This window comes from Pinus tabuliformis, chromosome 7, assembly GCF_031772625.1.
Source record: "Pinus tabuliformis cultivar Carrire ecotype Pingquan chromosome 7, CPIR1, whole genome shotgun sequence".
Lineage (NCBI taxonomy): Eukaryota > Viridiplantae > Streptophyta > Pinopsida > Pinales > Pinaceae > Pinus > Pinus tabuliformis.
Window position 1 is genome coordinate 1,984,730,249 of NC_142293.1, and position 22,316 is coordinate 1,984,752,564.

The 22,316-nt window shown below is 35.8% G+C and overlaps 1 pseudogene; it reads left to right on the top strand.

Moving 5' to 3' along the window:
- LOC149256429 (DNA replication licensing factor MCM4-like) overlaps positions 1–19,910 on the top strand; it is a 44,128-nt pseudogene extending 24,218 nt beyond the window's left edge.
- Positions 19,911–22,316: the final 2,406 nt, after the last annotated feature.

Consider the following 22,316-nt stretch of genomic DNA (forward strand, 5'->3'; position numbering starts at 1 on the left):
GATTCATTTTCATGGACTCCGGAAGCAACAAAGGCCTTTAAACATCTTAAAGAAGCAATGTGCCAAGCACCGGTCTTAGCTACACCGGACTTCACAAAAACCTTTATTGTGGAATGTGATGCTTCAGGAAATGGAATTGGTGTTGTTCTAATGCAAGATGAAAGACCCATTGCTTTTGAAAGTCATCCAATCAAGGGAAAGTTTTTAAGCAAAGCTATTTATGAGAAGGAAATGTTGGCAATACTCCATGCACTTAAGAAATGGCGACCCTACCTAATGGGAAGACACTTCAAGGTAAAAACGGATCATGATAGCCTTAAATACTTTTTAGAAAAAAGATTATCCTCTGAAGAGCAACAAAAGTGGGTCACAAAGATGTTGGGTTATGACTTTGAAATCATCTACAAAAAAGGGAAGCAAAATGTGGTGGCAGATGCACTCTCAAGAAAGGATGAGGATATAGAAGCATTGTTGTGTGCCATTTCTATTATCCAACCAGATTGGATAAACGAAGCAAAGAGGAATGGAAAAATGATGAAGAAGTGTGGGCACTTATTCGAAAGCTACAACAAGATTCTAGTACTTCTGATACATTTAGCTGGCAAAATGATTCGTTATGGTACAAAGATCGCTTATACCTCTGTAAGAATTCCCAGCTAAAACAAAAGATTCTTATGGAATTGCACACTTCTCCCTTAGGAGGGCACTCAGGATTTTTAAAAACTTACCACAGGGTTAAGAAGGAATTTTTTTGGGATGGCCTTAAATCAGATATTCAAAAGTTTGTGGCAGAATGTTTGGTTTGCCAACAAAATAAAGTTGAAACAATTAAGAGACCGGGTCTATTACAACCTTTATCCATTCCAAGCCAACGTTGGGAGGAGGTTTCAATGGATTTTATCACAGGTTTACCCAAGTCTGAGGGAAAGAGTGTCATCATGGTGGTAGTTGACAGACTTACCAAGTATGCACACTTTTGTGCATTATCACATCCAATGAAAGCCAGTACAGTTTCTACTGCATTTATGGAAACAGTTCAAAAGCTACATGGAAACCCAAAGATTATTGTAAGTGACAGAGATCCCATTTTCACTGGAAATTTTTGGACAGAATTATTTTCTTGTCTTGGTACTCAGTTAGCTCATAGCTCATCTTATCATCCTCAATCTGATGGGAAAACTGAGATAGTAAACAAATGTTTGGAAGGATATCTTCGTTGCTTTGTATCTGATAAACAGACACAATCGGTCAAATGGTTGCCTCTGGCTGAATGGTGGTATAACACTTCCTTCCATACAGCAACAAAAATGACCCCATTTATGGCACTTTATGGGTACCAACCACCATCCATCACATCATATTTAAGAAAAAATTCTAAGGTTCAGGCAGTGGAACATCACATCGAACATCAACAACAAGTCCTCCAACTCTTAAAGGATAACCTCGTGTTGGCACAAAATAGAATGAAACAACAGGCAGATCAACATCGCAGTGAAAGAAGTTTTGATGTAGGTGATTGGGTATTCCTACGGCTACAACCATATAAGCAAATGTCCCTAAAGCAAGCTAAGAAGGATAATAAACTATCACCAAAGTATTACCCGTTCAAAAGAGTCCATGTCAAGTCTCTTTTCTAGGTATTTCATCACATTATCTACATTGACCTGATCACTATCCATTTCAACAAGAGTTCCTTCCCTCCATTCATCCATATTGGCATATTGCTCATGTTGGGTCCCTATCATACTAGTGATTACCCCATTACTATTGTAGTTATACCCCTTATTTATATTGTTGTGCCCCTATTACCCCCATATTGTTATTTATGTGCCCCAGAGAATCCCTCTATTGTTATTTTTGTGGCTTTATATTATTATTGTTAGGTCGGCTGGATTATATTATGACTCCTTAGACTCCTATATATAGAAAGGAGGTTTTGTCATTTGTATCATCCAAGAATTGTTCATTTATGTAATGTAAAGGAGGTTGCCCCCTCGAAGAGGCTGAATTCTAAGGCGTTGATCTTTCTTTTCTATCTTTTCTTGAGCTGGTTCATAACAGAGTGACTTTGAGAAGTATCTGCTGTAGAGGCACTAGTTCCTAGTGTTGGCTTCTAAGAAGTCCCAACTGGTACCTGTTCAAAAGAGTCCAGGTCAAGTCTCTTTTCTAGGTCTTTCATCACATTATCTACATTGACCTGATCACTATCCATTTCAACAAGAGTTCCTTCCCTCCATTCATCCATATTGGCATATTGCTCAATTTCAGGGATTCTGTGATGAAAATATGGTGATAACCTATTTTTCATTCTCCTATCACAAATGAAACTGTGTGGGTCATATCTCCAACCAAAAATTTTATTTAATTTCATGTGTTCTAGGATTTCTTCTACTGCTTTGCCTACTTCTCTATTGTTGTAGACAAATGGGCCTAGGTGATCCTTAATTCTCAACTGTGCTTTCTTCTTGGCCTTGGTAAAGTGAATCTGATCTGAGTTTATCATTTGTCTATAATACTCCAATGCAAACAACCTCATAGGAACATATTTTGGTAGTTTGAATGGAGGAAGTTCACAGCCATATATCCTGATCTCTGTGTGATTCTGGTACACATACCAGTCACCTACCTTGTACTGTTTGGATAGCTGAAGGATTGTTTTGATTTCATCACTAATCCTAGGAGGAGGATTTCCTGTCAGCATGGTGGTCACCGGGTGGACAAACTAGTCAATGAATTCATTATATGAATAAGGACAAGTGAATGAATGGTGAAAAATAGAATTCCAGAAAATGATTGATCTAGGATTAACCTTTGTATCAATTTTATCTACAGAAAATGGGAACTTGTCAGACTGATAGTAAAGGATAAGGTGATATATGAATGTGGAGACTTGAACACTTTTTCATTTTCCAGCTTCATGAACTGGTCATGGATTTTCTCAGTAATAAATGTAGCATAGTTGTACTTGACAACAGGAGGCTGACCAGGGGTAAAGATGGACATCAAGACTAGGATCAATTCATCCATATATTCACTGGTATTAAATCCCATGACTGCAAATATCATATCAACTATAGTTTTGCCTATCTCTATGAAGAAAACTAACAAATAAGGAGGGGCATTTTTGGGTTGATGCTATTTATCTATGAAGGTTTGGCAAAAGCGACTAAGTTCAGACTGGGAAAATTTGGATGATTTCTCTAGAAAATCTCCAAGGGAAATGGGGGTGAGGGCTTGACCGGGATGAAACTGAAGCATCTCATTGATTGAGTCTATAGTAACTGTGAAGAGGACAATTTGATTTGGGGACATTACTGCTCTAAGGTTGGGATAATAGTTGGCATGACACTGATGGATAATGTCAGGAAAAATGCACATAGAGGGGAGAAAATACATTGGGAGATTGGATTCCCAAAGTCCTGTTGTATCATAGCCATTCATGAAATTATCCAGGCATTGGCAAAATACTTTTAGGTGGTCTTTGTCAGTTTCCAGGTCTTTTATTTGAAAATCTTTATCTGCCAGGGGTAGATAGTCTAAATCACGGTGGGGGGTGGTAATAGGCGCTACAATGAGGGCCATGGGGGTTTCCATTCTAGTTCTTGTGGATTCAGATAGGAAATTGGGGTTTTTATGTGAAATTGGTGAAAACAGAGGGTCTGGGGAACTTGAATTCTAAATGTAGTAACAAAATTATGGTGAAATTTGGGTTTTTTCCAATTAATTGCAGAGGAAAGCAAGTATTTACAGGGTTTCTTGATGGGAATTAGTAAATAGCTATATTTAGGGACAGGAAATGGAATGCAGGTACACTGGGTGTGAATGGCAGACTCGGAGTGGCGTCGAACTGCAAGTTTGAGGGTAGTTGATGGTTGGGTGCATGAGCTGGTTGATTTTCAATCTTCAGGCTATTGCATGCATGCGTTCTCCGAATAGGACGACAAACTAATTACCTTTGTTTTTTTACGCAAAGTCAACTTTTCGTTGTTTCAAGATTTGGACAGGTGGTATCAATGGGAGAATTATTTGTGATTATTTCAGTGGCAGGAAATGGTAAGCAGTTTTCATCACACTGCTAATGGAGGGGAGGCGATATTTGGGCGTGACCGTGCGACTCCATACAACGCTTGACATGTAGCGATGGTACTGTTTACAAAACTGCTCGCCATCGCGTGCTAAAGTTTGGTCATGGAGGGTCGTGCGATATGCGCGACAACTGTCGGATCTGAGGGATTTGATCGGACGGCTATCAGGGAGGTGAGGTGGTGGAAAGTTAATGGAGGGCAGGTCTAACATACTTAAATGTTTTTATTTACATCGGGAGCGATGGGATTAGATGTTGATTTATTAATTAATCCTGGTGACTAATTAATCCTCACTTAATATGGTGGGGTCGAGTTTCTTAATCAGTTACGGTTTAACTAATTAATCCCATTTATTAACTCTATTATGGTTATATTTAACTAAGGGGCGGGATATATAAGAATTTGGGGTTTTTACATAGTTATAATAATACGAGAGTGGGTAACCTTTATAGGGGAACTATATATTAACATAAATTAGTAGTTAATATGACCAAATGAATGGAAAAAGCACTAAGTCTAAAACATTTTCATGTGTATATTTAAAACTTAGGCTAAGTGAACATGAGGGTTTTTATGTAGAATGTTTTATTTTCCCTAAGTAAAATAGGATTTTACTTAGGAAAAGATTTATTAAGGGAATGAATGATTTTATGAAGGGGTGAATATTGATGAAGAGGTTTAAGTACTTAGGCATTATAAATTATTGGGTCGAGGGTTTGGTCCCTCCAAAAGTTAGAGAAATTCTTTGAGCCCCTTTAACTTTGATAGATACATTGACACTTAGGGGAAATTAGTGAAAATTTAGGGGAAATGAGAAGGGAAGTTAATTATTTTTTACTTTTCTTGCTTGATGTGCCTTCCATGCGATACATGCCTTTGCCTTGTGATGAAAGTAAAAGATTTACACATTTAGACTCATCATTCACCACATATTATTCTGCAACCATCATCTACTTACCATACCTATTATAACCTAGCATTTTCACTTCTTTATTATGGTGCACTTAGATTGGCAAACCCTTACCAAAATTTCTTTTCTTTTACATGGTGATGCCTATCTAAGTCTACACTTATTACATCCAAGGACTCAGATTAAACTTTTGAATCATTGACCGGAGAATCCACAGTTTTAACATTTTTGTACCAACATTTCAAATCCCAAATGGGATCCATCATCAGGATATGAGAATGATGATAACAGAAGAGCAACAAAGAAATAATAAATAGTGATGAGGATAAATTTTTAGAACAACATACTGTTGGGTGTAATAATCATTAATTGATTTTAATTAATTTTATATAATTTAATATTAATTTGTTTTAATAAATTACTATTATTTGATTATTATTTAAATTTTTGGAAGAGTTCATAAATTAATACCAAACCTAAAGATTAAATAGGGACTAAACTAAGACTAAAGAAAGCCTAATAAATTAAAAAGAAGAAATAATTTCTATATAAAATTAAAATAATTTATTAACCTAATTTATATTAACAATTATAAATAATAAGTATTTATAATTGATTGATTAATATAATAATTAATTGTTATATAGAAATTATTTTATTTTAAGGAAAATAATGCTAACTAATAAATTTAAGGGCTATAACTAAAACAAAAATAGGATGATGAAACTAAATAATACTAAATACTAGGGAAAATATTAATTCTTATATAATTTAATTAAAATATTAATATTAATCAAATTATATTAACCATTATAAATAATTAATATTTATAATTAATTAATATAATGATTAATATATTACTTAATAGCAATATAGAAATTAATATATTCTAGTATTTAATGGAAATTTTATACCTAGACCTAAATGAAAACATAGACTAATGACACAAGAAAGGAGAGGGATAACTTACCTGCTGAGGCCTTTACCAGGGGATGTGCTTGCGATTTTTATTTCCCTGATCAAGGGAAGCCTGCTCCCTCTAATCTCCACACCATTATCTCTGTTCAGATTATGAGGATGTTTGATAATTTCAAGCGCTTCTCTGATCTTTCGTCTCTGATGTTGCTCTTCCCTTGCGATAATTGATGCGCTTTCTAGACAGATATGGTGTTTAGTCTTTAAGGAGTGCTCTGCGAGGGCTGAAGTACGAGATCTTCCGTTCTTAATATCAGCGCCATGTTCCTTGAGTCTTGTCTGGAGGGAGCGACCTGTTTCACCAATGTAGCTTTTTCCACAGGAACACTCTATTTTATATACTCCTTTAAGCTGATGATTGTCGATATCATCTTTAACAGACTTCAGACTTTGTCTGATAGTACCTGGAGCTGAGAAATATGTGATAATGTTTTTCTTTTTTAGGATTTTAGCGATTTTGTCTGTAATCCCGTGGATATATGGTAGAAAAACAATACCACAATTAGGTTGGTCTTGAGCCTTAGGCTCATGAGACAACAACTTTCTTTCAGCTTTTTCTAATCCCTCTCCTTTCTTGTGTCATTAGTCTATGTTTTCATTTAGGTCTAGGTATAAAATTTCCATTAAATACTAGAATATATTAATTTCTATATTGCTATTAAGTAATATATTAATCATTATATCAATTAATTATAAATATTAATTATTTATAATGGTTAATATAATTTGATTAATATTAATATTTTAATTAAATTATATAAGAATTAATATTTTCCCTAGTATTTAGTATTATTTAGTTTCATCATCCTATTTTTGTTTTAGTTATAGCCCTTAAATTTATTAGTTAGCATTATTTTCCTTAAAATAAAATAATTTCTATATAACAATTAATTAATATATTAATTATTATATTAATCAATTATAAATACTTATTATTTATAATTGTTAATATAAATTAGGTTAATACATTATTTTAATTTTATATAGAAATTATTTCTTCTTTTTAATTTATTAGGCTTTCTTTAGTCTTAGTTTAGTCCCTATTTAATCTTTAGGTTTGGTATTAATTTATGAACTCTTCCAAAAATTTAAATAATAATCAAATAATAGTAATTTATTAAAACAAATTAATATTAAATTATATAAAATTAATTAAAATCAATTAATGATTATTACAGCCGACAGTATGTTGTTCTAAAAATTTATCCTCATCACTATTTATTATTTCTTTGTTGCTCTTCTGTTATCATCATTCTCATATCCTGATGATGGATCCCATTTGGGATTTGAAACGTTGGTACAAAAATGTTAAAACTGTGGATTCTCCGGTCAATGATTCATCAGATTAAACTGTTGAGCTCATTTTTTTTTAGTCTACCTATCTACTTATCTGCCAAGATTACACTGTTTGGTCAGATCTTTATTCTCTACTTCTAAGACATGAAATTTAAAATACGAACTAGCCAAGCTTAAACTATTTGACTATTCATGAATTGTGGCATAAGTGACAAGCTGCACACAATCCTTTTATTGTACAAAAGTAAAAAGTAGTGGCATTTAGACTTGCACACTTTCCTGGTCTTTTATTTTTTGGTGGGTTTCATTATCTTTCATTTTTTTCCCTCTTTTTATTTCTTTTCACCCTTTTATTTTTCTTTTAAGGTATACCCTCTTTACATTTTTTTAAAATTTTTTTCTTTTTTATAAATATGGAAAACCTTTGCAACAAGTAAAGGTATGAACATATTACAAAGCTAAACCAAGTCAATCATGAAATATGACACCTATTGGTATTGGGGCATAACAGTGGCTCCACTTGGGGATGGCTTTCCCTGTGGAAAGTCAAGAACAGTAGATCAGTTGTCTCTTAATGACTTTGACTGTGCTCTATAATATTCTTTTGTTTGCTACTTTATTGTATGTATGACAGTGATACTTCTGAAGCTTGGGGCCTTCTCTTCAAGCTTCAACTCCAAAATTTTACTGTCCAATCAACACTATGACATTACAAAGGATATAATATGTACATTAAGAACATGGTAACATTAGTAAGTTGGATCAAATTATTGCTTTAACATCTGACCATTGACTGGTCCTTCTTTAACATCCAACCATTGACTGGTCCTTCTTCTGCTTCTGTACCATCTAACTCTTTAAGAAAATATACATTGTTTCCTTTGAAAGAATAGATGATGTATGGTCCTTTCCATAAGAAGTCAAACTTCCCATGTTTCCCCTTGTCCTCTCTTCTGCAATCCCATCTTAACACTTTGTCTCCAAGGAATAAATCATCTACCTTGGTTCTTTTGTCAAATATCTTCTTAAGTTTCTCCTACAACACTAGGGATCTTTGGTACACCTCCTCCCTGGTCTGCTGCAAATTGATAGTCTAGTTTATCCTTCTTTGAATATCATTAGGTCCCACTTGAGCTTCATGGAGTATTTTCATGACAGGAACTCCTAGTGATGAAGGGAAAACAACCTCCATGCCATATACTAATTCATAAGGACTGGTTCCAATGGAATTTTTGGTTGTAAGCCTATCTGCCCACAGAGAATTGATCAATTTTTTGTTCCAAGTTTTCTTATTTTCTTCCAACATTTTTTTGATGATATTAACTAGACTCTTGTTGGAAGATTCTACCAATCCATTCCCTTGAGGGTAGTAGGCAGTGGAATGGCCCAATGTAATGTGATACTTGTTACAGAAATTAATCATTTTCTTTGACTTGAAGGATGAAGCATTATCAGTAATGATTTTAGTGGGGCAACCTAACTTGGACAAAATATTGTTCTCTAAGAAACTTATGATCACAGTGTCATTGGCTTGTCGAGAGGGAACGGCCTCTATCCATTTAGTAAAATAGTCAGTGGCAGTGAGTATCCATTTGTTTTAACCTGAAGAGGGTGGATGGATTTGTTCGATGAAGTAGAGACTCCATTGTTGAAAAGATTTCTCGGTGGAAATGGGTTTTAGGGGTAAAAGTAACAACTTTCTTTTGGCTTCAAAAATTTGACATTGATGGCAAGAAGTTACAAATTTCTTCACATCTGTAAACAAGGTTGGCCAATAGAATCCATCCATTAGGATTTTAGCTACAGTTGACTTCCAATAGAGATGCCCACCATAGTCTCCTACATGATATTCTTGGATAGCCTTGTCAGCTTTATTTTTTAATAAACGATTCAATAAAATTCCCTCATGATTTATCCAAAAAAGAGTATTATATAAGATACAAAACTTTGAATCTTTCATTTTTAGAAACCTATTCTTGGTTCTCGATAACCCTAGAGGAGCCTGCAGTTTTTTTAAAACATAAATTACATCAGCATACCAAGGTGAGTCTTTAAAGGTTTGGGTGATTTGTGGAGTCGCCATCTCCTACTTGTTATCCAGTTCATTGATGTCTAGGGCTTGACAATTAGTTTCTGACATGAGTTCGGCCAATCCCTGACCTTTTAGTAGCTTGGTAGGTTTTATCTCTATATCATACTCTAAGATGGTAGCAATCCATTTTCCTTGTTTACCCTCAAATCCATCCTAAGTTAGGATGCCTTTGACAACTGTATTAGGAACATAAGCTATCACATGAGAGTATAATATGTAGACTCTGAAATCCTTAATGGCTTTTACCAGTCCAAAAGCTTGTTTCTCCATTATTTTGTATTTTAATGATTCACCTCTTAGTTCTTTACTAAAAAAGGCTATAGGTTTTTCACATCCTTGATCATCCTTTTGTAATAAAACTGCGGCTATGGTGTGTTCTGATGCAAAAGAAAAAATGATGAAGTCTCTATCAAATTTTGTACTGGTGAGGACTGATGTTCTGGTTAAGGCCATTTTAGTTTCTTCAAATGATTGCTTGGCCTCTACTATCCATTTGATACTTGAATCCTTTTTTAACATGTTATTCAGTAATATAATGAGTTCTGCTAAGTTAGAAATGAATCTTCTTAAAAAAGTTATTTTCCCTAGGAAAGCTTGAAGTTCCTTAATACTTCTTAGATGAGGTATCTGTAGAATAGCTTCTATCCAATATGGGCCAATTCGAATGCCATCTTTGGAAATGATGTGACCTAAAAGTTTACCCTCCTCCAGACTGAACAAGGACTTCTTTGGATTCAAGGAAATACCATATTTTCTGCATTTTAAGGAAACTTGTCTGAGATGGTCCAAGCGTTGTTGGTCAGATTTAGAAAAAATAGTTAGATCATCTAGATATATGACAAGAAAATCATGAATTTCTTTGGCAAAGGTAATTTCCATTGCCGTTTGGAAGGTTGCTCTTGCGTTTTTTAGTCCAAATGGCATTTTGATGTACATGAAAGTGCCCCAGGTGTCGTAAAAGCAGTTTTCTCTTGGTCATCAGGATGAACCAAGATTTGGTTATATCCTGAAAACCCATCTAAAAGTGAAATTCTTGATGAACCCACTACCCTTTGCAAAATATGATCCGTTTTCGGTAAAGGATAATTATCTTTAAGAGAGACCTCATTTACATTTCTTAGATCAACACACAACCTTATTTCCCCAGTTTTCTTCCTAGTAGGTACCAAGTTAGACACCCACTCTGAAAATATAATAGGGGCAATAATCCTTGCTTCATACATACGTTTGATCTCTTTTTCAATTAATGGTAATAAGACAAGGTTAATTCTTCTGAGTTTTTGCTTGAATGGCTTTTGATCTTCTTTCAGAGGTATGGTGTGCTGAATAATAGAGGTGTAATAGGACTTTAAATCTTTGTAACTCTAGGCAAAGACATCCTAGAATTCCCTCATAAGTTCAACATACTTTAACTTCTGATTAGGGGATAAAGATTTTTACAATTTTGTCATTTTTGGATTGTCCTATGTTCCAAAGTTTAATTCTTCAATATCTGCTTTTAATGGCTCCATTTTAGGTTTCTTGGGAATGTAATTGGATTCAAACAGATCTTCTAGAGGATTGAATCCATTTCGTAAATGATTGTTCTTTAGGTTTATAACCTATGTTTCTTCTTGAATTGTTTCATCTAGGTCGATTTGTTTCAGATCTTGAACTTCTTTTTGTGTGAATTTTGTGGGATGAAGCATATTTATTGAACTTTCCTCAAAATTGTTTTTTTCTACCTCATCTATTTGATTAGAACTAATAATTGTATCAACATCTATGTTACTGTTAGAAAACTCTTCATCTAAAGTTAAGAAGTTATTGATATGCTCATCACTATCAAAAACCTACCAGTTCTTCAGATTATCATGGATGGCTAGTCTATGCCTAATCTGAGCAGTGAACTGATGATTAGGTTGAAAAGGTAATTTGCAGGTGCCGGCAAACATGGCTAGACTGTGGGCTTGCAAGTTGTGTTTTCTTGGGATAGCTGCAAGATGAGTTTCCAAAAAAGTGTTGAGAATTTCTATGACTGTTCCTCTATAATATCCTAATCTAGGATCCCTAGTTAAGTATTTTCCTTTAATCCATTTAATTATTAATTATGAATCTCCTATGACAGACACCTTGATTGCTCCTAATCTCTTAACAAGTTTAAGACCCAACAAGAGAGCCTCATACTCTGCCACGTTATTGGTGCACTTAAAATTTAATCTGTAGGCATGGCCTTCAGCATCATCATTTTCTAAATTGTACACCCACACTCCTACTCCTGCCCCTAGTTTATTGACTGAGCCATCAAATTCTAAATGCCATAGGATCTCATGCTCATAATTGGTGTCTGGGGTAGTAGGAATTTGTTTAACAGTGAGATCTGGTTTTTCACTTTCATATGACTTTTCTTTCTTATCTGATATTTCCTGAATAAGAACACTTGATTTTTCTTTTTTAATTTATTTTGGTTCTACTGCTAAAACTTCTAAAGTATTGGAAGGATTGGTTTCTACGTTGCAAAGAATGAATGAGTCCATATCAGAGTGTATTGAGTAGATGGGGAAATTTTGGTGTCTTTCCTTACTACATACTACATATTTCATCAATGTTTCTATGTATAGTTTCTTTGGCTATCCAAAAACCAATATAGTAGCATATGACATATCCAATTGAAGAGATCCCTGAAGCTTAGCACCCCAGGACTTGGATAATAACATCTTGGATAATAGCATGCCATATTTAGGTGGTATATCTGCTACCACTATATCCATTAAAATTGTCTTTGCAGGGTATTGAACCAGTGAGACACACAAGTCTTTTATCAGTCCTAAACATCTCACCTAACTAGAGTAAAAAGAAAACAAATCTTTGTATGGTCTAGTGATGTCTAGGTTTAGCTTTTCTATTACAGACTTGGGCATTAGGTTGTGAGATGCCCCAAAGTCAAACATGGCATTGTGCAGAATCTGATCATGTATGTTTAAACTCACATAGAAGGGAGGAATTCCTCCTTCTAATGGTTTTCCATTCACTTCTGGGCCAAAGATTAATTCGGGTTGGTCATCAAAAAGATTAACTGAGTCTTCAGTTCCAGTAATTTTCAGTGATCTATTTATTTGAGTTTGGTAAGCATCATGTTTAGCTAATTCAGATAATGGGATAACAATTTTCAGCTTACCTACTTCAGTTTCCATATTAAAGTGTTTTTCTATTTGGGCTTTTGGATTTCAAACAGCAGTATTCTCTCTGTTTTCTGTATTTTCTAAGTTTTTGTCCTTTTCAGGAGTGGAATCATGATTTGTTGATTTTCCTAAATCAAGTTCTGGAGGTTCTTCCACAGTTCCCTTAGAGGGAAGGGGAGTGGAGGGTAGTTTATTGTTTGGTTGATTATCAGAGACATCTTCAATTATTGGGCTAGAAGGATTAGTGTTCTATCTAGAAAGAATATGTACAGGTGTGGTGACTGTCTTACCTTTTTTGGGCTGATTTGGAACATTTTTCTTATTTGCTTTAGGGAAATCAATTCTCCTACTTCTTAGGTTGTATTGCTTGTGCACCTCAAAGATAGCGGTGTCATAACCCTCCCTAAAGTCGAATGACTCCCCTGATTGAGTTTGAAACTGTTTAAGTATGTGGGCCTCTTGATCCTCTTGGGTCAAGAAAACTTCTCCTTCATTACCAAGTCCCATCAGATTAATTTGAGTATCTTCTTCTGGTTCTTCAGAGTTGGAAGCTTCTACATAATTCTCCTGGAAAGGGGGTCTGATGTTTTGGTCAGGACCATTCTTCCCAATGTTTGGGTTTTGATTTTTCCTAAAATTAGGATTTCTCCCTGTGTTGGTTTGCTGACCATCCCAAGGAGCTCTCCTTTCAATTGTCTCCACATATAGTCTCCTAGTCTATCCATCCCTTTAATTATGGCATATGGCTTTTGTTCAAAGGGTGAGGCTTCTTCTTTTAATGGTATTCTCCTTTCACTCCTAGACTTGGTTCTTTTAGATATCAAATTGGCTTCAACATTAACTGTTATGCTTTTCATATCTTCCAAATTACGAGGGGCTCATTCTCTTAGTTGGAAAGACATATCAAAATCAAATCCATCTGGGATTTTGATTAAGGCTAAATCAGGTGGGGGTCTAAGATTTTGAGGGATGGAATTATAGACACTGTTGAATCTAGTGCAATAATCCTGCATAGTTTCTTGTGTTCCTCTCTTTAGGTTTTCGTATTCAGATAGAATCTGAAGAGGATCTCTCTTTTTCTCCCATCGGTTCAGGAATTGCCTATAGAGTGTTGCTAGACTATCTATACTTTTTGATGCTAAACCTATGAACTAGGTTCTAACTTCCCCAGATAAGCTCTGAACAAATATTCTCATTTTCACATCATTAGTATCTATTTCATAAATTGCAAAATAATCAGCCATATTCTTGGTGTGTTGTTGGGCTGTATAGGTACTAGTGCCATCAAAAGTAGTGATCTTACTTTGGTAATCCTAGGGTAAGGCACCTAAGTTTGATGGTAGTACCAAGGAGGCATATATGTTTGCCATTGCTATAGGTAATGGTGAAACAACAACTGGGAATAACAGTGGGTTTTTGAGTTGTGGATGGAGTGCTGGAGGTGATGGTTTGTTGTGGAGTGGTTTGAGGTTGAGATGTATGAGGAAATGATGATGAACTTGCAAAAATAGTAGTGATTATAGAGGGATTAGGTGTTCCTTCAGTGGTAAGATCAGATTGTGGTGAGTTCTGCAAATATCTATCAATTGACAAATTGGCAGCTTGGAGCTCTAATTCTTGGATGAAGACTAGGTCTTGGACTAGGTCTGCTAATTCAGAGTCAGATGAAGTCCTAAATAAAGAGGTCTCAAAGTATTCGTCAAAGGGTTGGTCTTCGAGGTAAATCCACCTAATAGGACAACACAATGATCTGAAGGTGGGTCGAGGACTAACAAAACTTTCCTGTCTCCTAACAATTCTGGGGATCAGATTGGGGTTCTCAAACACTTGTGGTGGATTGGAATTAGGATTAGCTCTAGTGTAATGAGTCCTTTTTGAAGCCGGGTTTTTGGATTATGTTTTTTATTTTCTTAACTGATATCAAACAAACAACTTCTATGATTTCTTTAAGATGCTTTTAGATTTAGGGTTTAAATTTTCTTAAAGATTTGTTTCGACTGAGGAATCGTCTTCCCTAGCAGAGTCACCACTATGTTATCACTCAGATTTTCCTTGAAGTTGTCAGAAGAAGGAAAGGGGTCCGAGGTAACCACAAACCAACTTTTAAGTACAAAATCTAGCCAATCTGTACTCAAAGAGGGCTCTCTCTTTAAGATTTAGCTTTGTTTATGAGATATTAGGCTAGTTATGAAAGCTTGGGGGGTTTTGATTTTGTTTGGTGGTGTAATTCAAGAGCAGATGGATAAAAAAAAGTATTGCAGGCCATTGGGCTATGGAGTCAACTCAGGATGGCTTAATTGGATTAGGTTGATTCAACAAAGGAGGGCTTCACACGGCAAGATAGCTAACAAGAGACAAATGGTAACTTGAAAGGGTGAAATGGTCTCGGAAGGGAGAAAGGTCAGTTAAGAATCCTTCAACAAATTTTTAGAGGAGGGAAAGTGGGTGATCATTAACAAAAAGTAATTAAGAATTTCTTATTAAATAACTGCAATGATAAACTAAGAAGCAAGGAGCAATTAAGAATTCCCGGCCTATGAAAGCTTAGATGAAAATATTAAGAATATAAATGATTTTAAAGATAGAATGTAGTAAAGCACTTTCTGAAATATGCTTTTTCGTTTACAATTCAGATATGAAACACATGTGAAATATTAAACCAAAAAATGGTAAAACATAAGATATAGAATACGTATTTGTCCAATGTTTGACACATGAATTCTATAAAAATCCTTTGCTTTATTATTTCTTCCAGCCAGCCATACAAAAGTTGTTCAACAACACTTCTATTCCAAAATAATGAATCTACAGAAATGTCTAAGAAATGCACCCTAGGTACTCTGAATGAGGAAGTACGTATACAAAAATTTACAACAAAATATCTCCTAACTGAGAGAGATATATTCTACGAAAACTAAATATATTTTACATAAAAGTAGAGATAGATGGTCTCGAAGATAGAAACTGAAAGTGAACTACTGGCTTGATGTCCCTGTTTTTGTGAATGAGCTGCAGGCAGGCCCTTTGATTGATCATCTTGCTATCTTGCTCGTAATTCTATGCTGGCTGATTTCTTTTGGATTTTTACTGATACTCTTTAACTTATTCTGATACTCTTTACCTGCTTTATCCTCATTCAACTTCTTTTACTAAAACTGACTATGGTAAATACTTCAATTTACTTTTTACCAAGGTAAATCATAAGATGTCTGTCATGTCAGTCCACCAATCATCCCTTGGTATCCTGATTCTTTGTAGTTTCCTGAAGATTTCATCAGCGTCTGTGTATTTTACAAAGTTGGGTTGTACAAGAAACAAGTGTTTAAATTCATGCTCAACATAGAAAAGGTTCTCCAAACTATCATAGAGAATTCTTCCGGTAGGTAATGCTTTGGGTGCAGACGAACTAGTAGAGGAACTGGCTTGGTTATTTGCATACTGATCCAGTTTTTCGATATAATCCTCATGCCTCATTAACTTATCATTGATAACTAAAGGACTTGGAAGTCCTTTACTCTGTAGATGGAAAAATTTCTTCATAAATTCATCTATATCCTTCTGTATATTCTGACATTTCCTTTCCAGGTTCTGCATTAACGTCCTTTTGCTCAAGCTTTCTTGATTTGAAGGATGTTTCCAGTTCTATCTTCAATTTTCAGCTGTTCTAATTGATGCCTGTTCCTGCTATTCAAAATGTTTATTAACCTGATAGCTTCCTTAGGCTTCCCTCCTAGCTCTTCCTTGGTTTTCGCAATCTCTTGAAGAGCAACTTTGACTACGTCAATCTATTCAAAAATGATCTGAATTGATGACCAAACATCATTGATGGATTGAGTGATGTTGGCCCATAGAATTTTTTTGATATCTGTTTGAGACTTTTCAAAGGAGAGATCCTTTTCCAGTGTTTTTACTTGTTGAGCCAAGCCTTTATTTTTCCTCACTTCTTCAGCAAAATTGATCTTTGACACATCATACTTCTGCTCTAAGGTGACAAATTTTTCCTTTACCTTTTGGAGTTCAAAAACTTGGAGTTTCATCTTCTCCATGGACTTGATTAATTCTTCAGTGCTCTGACTTGAGGTTCCTACCTGTGCTGTACCTATATCTGTGCCTATTCCTTCAATAGTCTCAACTATTTCTAGAGGGACATTTGGTGCAAGAGCTATTGCAAGTGTAGAAGGGACTGTCGTGGAAACCACTGTTACTACCTTTTGAGGCTGAGAGGTCAACTCACTCTCCCTGCTTTGTAGTGATTTCTCTAGTTCCTACTCTGTCTCCCTTAATTGCTCATTTAGCTTGAGGACTAAGTCCATAAGCTCTTCTTTATTCTTATTTTCAACTACTTTTGCAGTCTATGGATGCATAAGTGGTGGCAGCTTTAACTATTTTCTCAAGGTAGCTTTGTCTTCATTTTTCTTCTTTATCAAGGCCTCTGCAGCTTTAACATCCTTTGTGTTATGGCCCAATTCAATAATCAAATCCTCCCATGATTTGATTCTGTTGTCTTTTCCCTGTGAGGAGGCTCTTTCCAACTATAATTGAGTAGTGGTATTGCTCAGTGAATTTTCCAATCTGTGTGCCATCATGGCCTTGCTTGTCAATGTTGAATAAACAATTTCCCCTGTCTGCTTATGTAATTCTATTTGATCTATGGGGTGAATGTCCTTGCCTAAGACCTCAAAATCAGTTTTGACGTAGTCTGCAACAGTTTGGGCTACTGTACTTTAGGTTTAAAAAAGCTCATCTGCATGCCTTCCTTGATGTCATAAGCTGACATCAACCTAGTTTGATTGGTAGGAGCTATCCTCAAATATTGAGTGTAAGTTTGGGCCTTTAGCTGTTCATTCTTTGCCTTTATTTTCTTGAATTTTTATTTGATGTCTAAGGTCTTGTTAGATGAAGACCTGAAAGATTAAACTTCAACATTTTACTGTCTTTCAAGCTCCTGTCTTTGTGAACTAGAAGATGTCCCACCTACTAGGAATGTAGGCAGACTGTCTCTACCTTCTTTCCTCAAACTCCTTGTTGTTTCTTCAAAAAATTCTTCTTCTGAACGTGGATTTAGTATGTGCCTCTTAACACCAGGCTGATCTGAAGGACCACTGGCAAGGGTAGCTACTTCCCTGTCTATTTTTAAGCTCTTTTCCTCATTCATAGGAGTTTGAAAAACTGGGGGATCTCCCATATTAACTTGAGTTGGATTGGTCTATGGTTGAGCTTGTTCTTCAGAGATTTCAGGCTGCCTTGACATCTCTGATTGCCCTGATGCTGGAGTACTGGTTCCTTGTTCTTTCCCCTGTGATGGTTCTACAAGGGGTGCACTAGTTTCTTGTGAGTTCCTTTGAGAAGTATCTGCTATAGAGGCACTAGTTCATGGTGTTGGCTTCTAAGAAGTCCCAACTGGTACCTATTCAAAGAGTCCAAGTCAAGTCTCTTTTCTAGGTCTTTAATCACATTATCTACATTGACCTTATCACTATTTATTTCAAGAAGAGTTCCTTCCCTCCATTTATCCATATTGGTATATTGATCAATTTCAGGGATTCTGTGATGAAAATATGGTGATAACCTATTTTTCATTCTCCTATCACAAATGAAACTATGTGGGTCATATCTCCAACCAAAAATTTTGTTCATTTTCATGCGTTCTAGGATTTCTTTTGTTGCTTGGCCTGCTTCTCTATTGTTGCAGACAAATGGGCCTAGGTGATCCTTAATTCGCAATTGTGCTTTCTTCTTGGCCTTGGTAAAGTGAATTTGATCTGATTTTATCATTTGTCTATAATACTCCAATGCAAGCAACCTCATAGGAACACATTTTGGTAGTTTGAATGGAGGAAGTTCACAGCCATATATCCTGATCTCTATGTGATTCTGGTACAAGTACCAATCACCTACCTTGTACTGTTTGGATAGCTGAAGGATTGTTTTGATTTCATCACTAATTCTAGGAGGAGGATTTCCTGTCAGCATGGTGGTCACTGGGTGGACAAACTAGCAAATGAATTCATTATATGAATAAGGACAAGCGAAAGAATGGTGAAAGATAGAAGTATGAAAAATGATTGATCTAGGATTACCCTTTTGTATCAAGTTTACTTATAGAAAATGGGAACTTGTTAGACTGATAGTAAAGGATAAGGTGATATATGAATGTGGAGTACTTGAACAATTTTTCATTTTCCAGCCTCAGGAACTAGTCATGGATTTTCTCAGCAATAAATGCAGCATAGTTGTACTTGATAGCAGGAGGCTGACCAGGGGTAAAGATGGACATCAAGACTAGGGTCAATTCATCCACATATTCACTGGTACTGCAGCTATCATATCAACTATAGTTTTTCCTATCTCTGTGAAGAGAACTGACAAATAAGGAGGGGGATTTTTTGGTTGATGATATTTATCAATGAAGGTCTGGCAAAGGTGACTGAGTTTAGACTGGGAAAATTTGGATGATTTCTCTAGGAAATCTCAAAGGGAAATGTGGGTGAGGGCTTGGCCAAGCTAAAACTGAAGCATCTCATTGATTGAGTCTGTAGTAATTGTGAAGAGGACAGTTTGATTTGGGGACATTTCTGCTCTGAGGTTGGGATCATAGTTGGCATGACATTGATGGATAATGTCAGGAAAAATGTGCATAGAGGGGACAAAATACACTGGGAGATTAGATTCCTAATGTCCTATGGCATCATAGCCATTCATGAAATTATCCTAGCATTGGCAAAATACTTTCAAGTGGTCTTTTTCAGTTTCTAGGTCTTTTATTTGAAAATCTTTATCTGTTAGGGGCAGATAGTCTAAATCACTATGGGGGCTAGTAATAGGGGCTACATTAAGGGCCACAAGGGTTTCCATTATGGTTCTTGTGGATTCAGATAGGAAACTGGGGTTTTTATGTGAAATTGGTGAAAACGGAGGGTCTAGGGAACTTGAATTATAAATGCAGTAACAGAATTATCGTGAAATTTGGGTTTTTTCCAATTAATTGTACAGGAAAGCAAGTATTTACAGGGTTTCTTGACGGGAATTGGTAAATACCTATTTTTAGGGATGGGTAATGGAATGCAGGTACACTGGGTGTGAATGGCAGACTCGGAGTGGTGTCGAACCGCAAGTCTGAGGGTAGTTGACGGTTGGGTGCACGAGCTTGTTGATTTTCAACTTTCAGGTTGCTGCATGCATGCATTGGCAGAATAGGATGACAAACTAATTACCTTTTTTTCTTATGCAAAGTCAACTTTTGCTGGTTTCTGGATTTGGATATGTGGCATCAGCAAGAGAATGATTTGAGATTTTTTCGGTGGCGGGAAATGGTAAGCGGTTTTCATGGCCACGCTAATGGAGGAGACGTGGTATTTGGCCGTGACCACGCGATTCCATACAGCACTTGACACATAGCGATGGCACTGTTTAGAAAACCACTCGCGATCACGCACTAAAGTTTAGTCGCAGACGGTCGTGCAATATGCACGACAACCATCGGATCTGAAGGATCCGATCGGACGCCTATCAGGGAGGTGAGGTGGTGGAAAGTTAATGGAGGGCGGGCCCAACATAATTAAAGGTTTTTAATTACATCGGGAGCGATGGGATTGGTTGTTGATTTATTAATTAATCCTCACTTAATATGGCAGGGTCGGGGTTCTTAATTAGTTAAGGTTTAACTAATTAATCCCATTTATTAACTCTATTATGGTTATATTTAACCGAGGGGCGGGATATATAAGAATTTGGGGTTTTTACATAGTTATAATAATACCAGAGTGGGTAACCTTTATAGGGAACTATATATTAACATAAATTAGTAGTTAATATGACTAAATGAATGGAAAAATCACTAAGTCTAAAACATTTTCATGTGTATATTTAAAACTTAGGCTAAGTGAACATGAAGGTTTTTATGTAGAGTGTTTTATGTTCCCTAAGTAAAATATGATTTTACTTAGGAAAATATTTATTAAGGGAATGAATGATTTTATGAAATGGTGAATATTGATGAAGGGGTTTAAGCACTTAGGAATTATAAATTATCGGGCCGAGGGTCTGGTCCCTCCAAAAGTTAGAGAAATGCTCTAAGCCCCTCTAACTTTGATAGATACCTTGGCACTTAGGGGAAATTAGTGAAAATTTAGGGGAAATGAGAAGGGAAGTTAATTATTTTTGACTTTTCTTGCTTGATGTGCCTTCCATGTGATACATGTCTTTGCCTTGTGATGAAAGTAAAATATTTACACATTTAGACTCATCATTCACCACATATTATTTTGCAACCATCATCTACTTACCCTACCTACTTTAACCTAGCATTTTCACTCTTTTACTAGGGTGCACTTAGATTGGAAAACCCTTATCAAACTTTCTTTTCTTTTACATGGTGATGCCTACCTAAGTCTACACTTATTACATCCAAGGGCTCAGATTAAACTGTTGAGCTCCTTTTTTTCACTCTACCTATCTACTTATCTGCCAAGAATACATTGTTTGGTCAAATCTTTATTCTCTACTTCTAAGACATGAAATTGAAAATATGAACTAGACAATCTTAAATTGTTTGACTATTCATGAATTGTGGCATAAGTGACAAGCTGCACATAATGTTTTTATTGTGCAAAAGTAAAAAGTAGTGGCATTTAGACTTGCACACTTTCCTGGTCTTTTATTTTTTGGTGGCGTTCATTATCTATCATTTTTTTACCTCTCTTTATTTCTTTTCACCCTTTGATTTTTCTTTTAGGGTATACCCTCTTTACATTTTTTTTTAATTTTTTGATTTTTTACAAATGTGGAAAACCTTTGCAACAAGTAAAGGTATGAACATATTACAAAGCTAAACCAAGTCAATCATGAAATATGACACCTATTGGTATAGGGGCATAACATCACCAACAGAGAAGTTGAAGCAGAGAATATTATCAGAATGGTGCAGTAGAAGTTTCTGATGGCCTACCTAAAGATCAGTTCAATGGGAAGTCTAGATCTAAGGGTGGAAGGAAAGGCATATTCCTTGGTTTTAATAAGTTCGGCCATTATACGAAGGAGTGTTCGAATGGAAGAGACACATCTCTTGATGAAGATAACAATCATTCCAGGGACATCTTCAATGATCAAAAGAATGATAGGTAATGCAGGTCATCAAGGAAATGGATGACTCTTCAAAGAAAGCAAGGAACCCCAAGTATGAAGAATCAACTATTGTTTTTGATAATATAAAGAAGCGTTATCTTGTATTCGCCCTCTCCTTCAGATTCTTTTGGAATTTGGCTTATTGATTGTAGTGCTTCAAGGCACTTCATCGGATAGAAGGGTGCACTCTCTAATTTGGTAGAGATGGAAACAATCATGGGATTATACTTGGAGTCGATGCCACCTATCCTAGAAAGGGTGTAGGGAATGTTACCCCTCAATTGAATGAGGATAACGCGATTCATTTACAGAATCTCTTTTATGTACCTCATCGTAAGAAGAACCTGGTGTCCATTTTAGTAATGGAAGTCAAAGGTTACGAGGTGGCACTCATCGATGGAAAGATACGTGTTTGAAAATAGAATTTTCAAAAATGTTTTTGAGTTCAAGGTTGTATCAAGTTGTAGGAAGTCCACTAGGGACCATGTCCATTGACACATAGCACTGGAGGTTTGTGAGTCAGATGGTGACAAGGATGCCTGAATTCAAAAAGAGCATGAAAGTACATGTCTTAGATGTATCGAAGGAAAATCTTACAAGGGGACCATTCCCCTCATGTAGTAGGTCCACAGGTTTGGAAAAACCCAAGGGGTTTGAGATTGATGATCAGGAAT